At 37.5% G+C, this 6885-nt stretch overlaps 1 pseudogene; it reads right to left on the bottom strand.

The window, feature by feature from the left end:
• Window positions 1-376: 376 nt before the first annotated feature.
• Window positions 377-977, bottom strand: LOC101121526 (small ribosomal subunit protein uS11-like; annotated as a pseudogene).
• Between the last annotated feature and the right edge of the window lie 5908 nt (window positions 978-6885).

Genomic DNA, 6885 nt, shown 5'->3' on the forward strand with positions numbered 1-6885 from the left:
AGGAAAACAGAAAATAGGAGATGGTGACCACTGCAGATTTTGCACCAAAGTGAATTGCAAGAATCAGAACAGAGTACCTTACCTGTAAAATATAGTAAGAAATAGTAAAGGGATAATTTTCCTTAGAGATTCATTCATTGAGTAAAAACATTCAATGAACAGCTGTATTGTTCCAGGAACTGGCCCTGATGTGGAGGATAATATCATCAAACAGATAAAACATAGCTATAGTCTGTACAGGGAAAGTTAGGGTGAGCATTAGGCACAAGAGACTCACAACACTGTACCTTGAATCTGAGAAAAGGAATACAGATCCTGGTTAAAAATGAAGAAGAAAATGAAGCTGCATACATCAAATGCATACTAGTTTTTTTTTTTTTTTTTTTTTTTAGTATTCAACATTTGCATTTTTTTTTTTTTTTACATCAAAGCAATTTATTTACGGAAAGCAATAATTTGAGGAATTCTATTCACAGATGATGATCACAGCGACCCCCCTTCCTGTGGGTGCTGTCAGAGGGGATGGGAGTGAGATTCGCATTCCACCCAATCTTCATCCCTGAGTGAGCAAGGGCTCTGAGTGCTTACTGGGCCCCTGGTCCAGGAGTCTTGGTCCTATTTCCTCCTGTGTCCCAGAGTTTGATGTGGAGAGCAGTGATGCCCAGCTCCTTGCATCTCTGGGCTACATCCTGGGCAGCCAACATGGAAGCATATGGAGAGGACTCATTTCGATCAGCCTTCACCTTCATCCCACCAGTTACACGGCAGATAGTTTCCTTGTCTGAAAGATCGGTGATGTACACAAAAGTGTCATTGAAGGATGCAAAGATGTGGCATAACCCAAATACATTTTCTCCTTCAGCCACCTGAGGGCAGAGGTTGATGACCTGTTCTTCCTTTTTTCCTTCCCCTTGCAAGGTTCCATTTCTGTTCATCTTCTCCAGACTCTGCCACTGGAAAGGGAGGTACACTTGCATGTTAAAAATTACCATCTCAGACTAATCATCATTAGCCCAATCTGTCATGAGGCTCTCCACAGGCCCTTAGACACCCTGGAAGTTCTTTTTTTTTTTTTTAATTTTATTAAAGTCTAGGTGATTTACAATGTTGTGTTAATCTACTGCACAAACAAAAACCTCATATATATATATATATTCATATTCTATTTATTATTTGTTTCTATCATAGGTTATCACAGGATATTTCAATATTGATTATTGTGCTATATGGTAGGACCTTACTGTTTACCTATCCTAGTATAATATTTGCATCTGCTAATTGACTGTGTATTTTCACCCTGCTTATTTAACTTATATGTAGAGTACATCATGAGAAACGATGGGCTGGAAGAAGCACAAGCTGAAATCAAGATTGCGGGGAGAAATATCAAGAACCTCAGATATGCAAATGACACCACCCTTATGGCAGAAAGTGAGGAGGAACTAAAAAGCCTCTTGATGAAAGTGAAAGAGGAGAGTGAAAAAGCTGGTTTAAAGCTCAACATTCAGAAAATGAAGATGATGGCATCTGGTCCCATCACTTCATGGGAAATAGATAGGGAAACAGTGTCAGACTTTATTTTTGGGGGCTCCAAAATCACTGCAGATGGTGACTGCAGCCATGAAATTAAAAGATGATTACTCCTTGGAAGAAAAGTTATGACCAACCTAGATAGCATATTGAAAAGCAGATACATTACTTTTCCAACAAAGGTCCATATAGTCAAGGCTATGGTTTTCCATGTGGTCATGTATGGATGTCAGAGTTGGACTGTGAAGAAAGATGAGCACCAAAGAATTGATTCTTTTGAACTGTGGTGTTGGAGAAGACTCTTGAGAGTCCCTTGGACTGCAAGGAGATCCAACCAGTTCATTGTAAAGGAGATCAGCCCTGGGTGTTCTTTACCTCATGCCAAGAGTAGAGTCATTGGAAAATACTCTGATGCTGGGAGGGATTGGGGGAAGGTGAAGAAGGGGACCACGGAGGATACTATGGCTAGATGGCATCACCGACTGGATGGACATAAGTTTGAGTGAACTCTGGGAGATGGTGATAGACACAGAGGCCTGGCATGCTGCAGTTTATGGGGTCGCAAAGACTCAGACACAACTGAGCAACTGAACTGAACTGAAATGAGTCCCAAACTTCTAATACTTTCCTTCCTCACTCTAGAAGTTCTTTTTCTTTTAGCCAAACAAATTATGACAATACAAATCTAGGGCTGCAGCCTTCAAGGATGGTTCCACTCAGAATAAGCTCTTACCATTTCTTTTAGAACATTTAGTATTGTTTTTCTCAACACCTTAATTTTCTTATTATATATTGTTTTTAAAATCCAAATATCAGAATGTAAGTAACCTAAAATTGTTCTTTAGTTTTTATTTTACTATATTCAAAGAAGTTCAGTAATTCTACTTATTCTGAGGGAAAAGAAAATCTTCCCTAGAAGAAGGTTGTATACATTGCATGTAACTATTTGTATTCTGAGAAATAAATTTTCACATTTTATGGTGTTTTTTGGAGTATTATTTATTATGATGATTTAATATAGTAAAATTGCTCTGTGACTATGTGTTTCCGTCTGCTACTTAGGAATTCTATTTCATTTTCCTTCAATTAAAATATTCGTATTTAGTTAATGCACAGTAAATTAATATCTGAATTTAGGAATCTGATTTTACTATACTGTATTCATGGTGACAATCACCATATAGTTCCCTTTACTAAGAAAATTTAGCCTCTTTTCAGTGATTTGCAGTGCCACCTCTCTGTATAGTTTTGTTTCTAGCGTCTTCATATTCTGCAGTGTTGATCTTCTGACTCCTCTTCAGTACATCTACACTATATCTTTTATTCAGAATTTTTTTTTTGGCATTCTTTGTTGTTTGTCCAACATCTTGATTTTAGATTTATTTTGCTAATTTACTAATCCACACATAGAGAAAACACAGTTTACAGTATTTCCAGGATCCCTTAATTATCAAATAGGAGGTGGTTTAATACAAGTATGAATTTTATGTTTTAGTGAAAACATACAGTTCGGGTCCAATACTGCCATTTTACTTTCTTATATTTAACAAATGCTGTACTTTTGACAAATCACTTAAATTTTTGCAAAATGGTTGTTTTTACCCATTAAAAAGAGTATAATAATAACTATGCTCCACAGAGCTATTGAAATTAAACATTAAGTTCACAGAAGAATTTTCTACATAATATTTATTAAATGTAATATTAGTTACTAAAGACATATTTACTCAGTACATTCTATTTTCCAGGCATTCTAATAAGTTCACACTAAAAAAAAGAAAAGAAGTTTAATAGTCACCTGCTGACTCAGACAGTAAAGAAACTGCCTGCAAAGTGGAAGACCTGGTTTTGATCCCTGGGTTGGGAAGATGCCCCGGAGGATAGCATGGCAACCCACTCCATTATTTTTGTCTGGAGAATCCCCATGAGCAGAAGAGCCTTGCAAGCTATAGCCCATTGAATCACACAAAATCAGACATGAAGGAAGCAACAAAGCAACAGCAGCAGCAGCATAACGTTTATAGGAGAGCCTAGTGGAATATATGCATATTCATGACAATAAAAACACTTCTCAGGGTTGAACTGTAATTAATTGAAAGAAATACATTAAGAAAAATACATGTGGTAATGTATTGGGAAAATGGTATTTAACTTGAGACTTGGAGACTGACTTTGAGTAAACCAAGAGTAGCTGTGTGTGAGGAATGGCCACAGAGAGATCTAGTAAGATCATACTAGAAAGGAAAACAATAAACAAAATCATTGAGCTTAAAGAGAATTTGCTGTTTTACTATATGCATACTAATAATGAAACAGTTTTCTTAAATTTTATTCTTATATTTTAAATATGTTCAGTTCAGTTCAGTTGCTCAGTCGTGTCCGACTCTTTGCGACCCCATGAATCACAGCGTGCCAGGCCTCCCTGTCCATCACCATCTCCTGAAGCTCACTCAGACTCACGTCCATCGACTCCGTGATGCCATTCAGCCATCTCATCCTTGGTCGTCCCCTTCTCCTCCTGCCCCCAATCCCTCCCAGCATCAGAGTCTTTTCCAATGAGTCAAATCTTCACATGAGGTGGCCAAAGTACTGGAGTTTTAGCTTTAGCATCGTTCCTTCCAAAGAAATCCCAGGGTTGATCTCCTTCAGAATGGACTGGTTGGATCTCCTTGCAGTCCAAGGGACTCAAGAGTCTTCTCCAACACCACAGTTCAATAATTCCATTTTAACCAGCACAAAAACAACCACTTGAGAAAACATTCACTTTACCGAATATTTTCTTTATAACATAGCTATCTATCTATCTATATATATATATATCTTACTTTCTAATTCTTTAAACTACTTTATATCTAACTTCTAATGAAACTTTTGCATTACAAATTATCTTTAATTGTAGAGTTCAACTGTCACATAACAATGGGAAAGAACTTAAATAATGTATAACTTTATTGGTTCTCTCTAATCTATGTATATAATAAATATAACATGGTTTATATAAGTATTTATACTAATACATTACATTGTCAATATACGTTCTCAGTAGCTCAGTCATTGATTTAGGTCACACCTGAATGGTCTGGTGATTTTCCCTACTTTCTTCAATTTAAGTCTGAATTTTGAAATAAGGAATTCATGATCTGAGCCACAGACCTCTCCCAGCCTTGATTTTGCTGCTTGTATAGAGATTCTGCACATTTGGCTGAAAGAATATAATCAATATGATATCGGTGTTGACCATTTGGTGATGTTGATGTGTAGAGTCTTCTCTTGTGTTGTTGAAAGAGGGTATTTGCTATGACCAGTGTGTTCTTTTGGCAAAACTCTATCAGCCTTTGCCCTACTTCATTTTGTACTCCAAGGCCAAATTTGCCTGTTACTCCAGGTGTCTCTTGACTTCCTACGTTTGCATTCCAGTCCCCTATAATGAAAAGGACATCTTTTTTGGATATTAATTCTAGAAAGTCTTATAGATCTTCGTAGAACCATTCAACTTCAGCTTCTTCAAAATTAGTGACTGGGGCATAGACTTGGATTACCGTGATATTGAATGGTTTGCCTTGGAAACGAAAGTGATCATTCTGTCATTTCAGAGATTGCCTCCAAGTACTGCATTTTGGACTCTTTTGTTGACCATGGTGGCTACTCCATTTCTTCTAAGGAATTATTGCCCACAGTAGTAGATATAATGGTCATTGATTAAATTCACCGATTGCAACCCATTTTAGTTCACTGATTCCTGAAATGTCGATGTTTACAGTTGCTTTCTCCTGTTTGACCACCTTCAATTTGCCTTGATTCATGGACCTGACATTCCAGGTTCCTATGCAAGATTACTCTTTAAAGCATTGGACCTGGCTTCCATCATCAGTTACATGCACAACTCAGTGTTGATATTGCTCTTCATTTTTTATGGAGTTATTCTGCTTATTTAACTTATATGTAGAGTACAACATGAGAAACACTGGGCTGGATGAAGCACATACTAGAATCAAGATTGCCGAGGGAAATATCAATAACCTCAGATATGCAGATGACACCACCCTTATGGCAGAAAACGAAGAAGAACTAAAGAGCCTTTTGATAGAATTGAAAGAGGACAGTGAAAAAATTAGCTTAAAACTCAACATTCAGAAAATTAAGATCATGGCATCCAGTCCTATCATTTCATAGCAAATAGATGGGAAAACAGTGGCAGACTTTATTTTTTGTGGCTCCAAAATCATTGCAGATGGTGACTGAATCCATGAAATTAAAAGATGCTTACTCCTTGGAAGAAAATTATAACTAACCTACAGCATATTAAAAAGCAGAGACATTACTTTGCCAACAAAGGTCCGTCTAGTGAAGGCTATGGTTTTTCCAATAGTCGTGTATGGATGCGAGAGTTGTACTATAAAGAAAGCTGAGCAACAAAGAACTGATGCTTTTGAACTGTTGTGTTGGAGAAGACTCTTGAGAGTCCTTAGACTGCAAGGAGATCCAACCAGTCCATCCTAAAGGAAATCAGTCCTGAATATTCATTGGAAGCACTGATGCTAAAGTTGAAACTGCAATACTTTGGCCTCCTGATTCAAAGAACTGACTCATTAGGAAAGACCCCTGATGCTGGGAAAGACTGAATGTGGGAGGAGAAGGTGACAACAGAGGATGAGATGGTTTGATAGCATCACTGACTCAATGGTCATGAGTTTGAGTAAACTCTGGGAGTTGGTGATGGGCAGGGAGACTTGGTGTGCTACAGTCCATGGGGTCACAAAGAGTTGGACATGGCTGAGTGACTGAACTGAACTAGCTGAGCTCAGTCATGTCCTACTCTTCATGACCCCATGGAGGGTAGCCTGCCAGACTTCTCTCAGCAGCATTCTCCAGGCGAGAATATTGGAGTGGGCTGTTGCCCTTTCCTTCTCCAGGGGATCTTCATGACCCAGAGATAGAACACGCATCTCCTGAGTCTCCTGCATTGGCAGGAGTTTTCTTTAACACTAAGCCACCTAGGAAACTTACTGCTTTTGAGCTTTGAACCAGTGAGACAACCTGGGTTCAAAAGTTTATTTTGCTGTTTAGTAACTTTGTTCATTCTGTCAAGATTCTAAGCTTCAGTGTGTTTTATTTTATCATAACATAAAAACGATGATGATGACAATGGTGATTATGTCTAGCTATAAAATAGTTGTGAAGTTTTAGTGAGTTAATGGGATTAAGAAATGACTTGTATTTAATAAATGCTGAGAAGTTGTAGCTATTATTCTTTTTTCATTGACAGCTGTGATGGTATTTCCTTTTTATTTTGAAAATAAGGCAAATACTGAGCATGTTAAAATTATTAATAAACTTTTAAACTGAAATATTCTG

This window comes from Ovis aries, chromosome 10, assembly GCF_016772045.2.
Source record: "Ovis aries strain OAR_USU_Benz2616 breed Rambouillet chromosome 10, ARS-UI_Ramb_v3.0, whole genome shotgun sequence".
Lineage (NCBI taxonomy): Eukaryota > Metazoa > Chordata > Mammalia > Artiodactyla > Bovidae > Ovis > Ovis aries.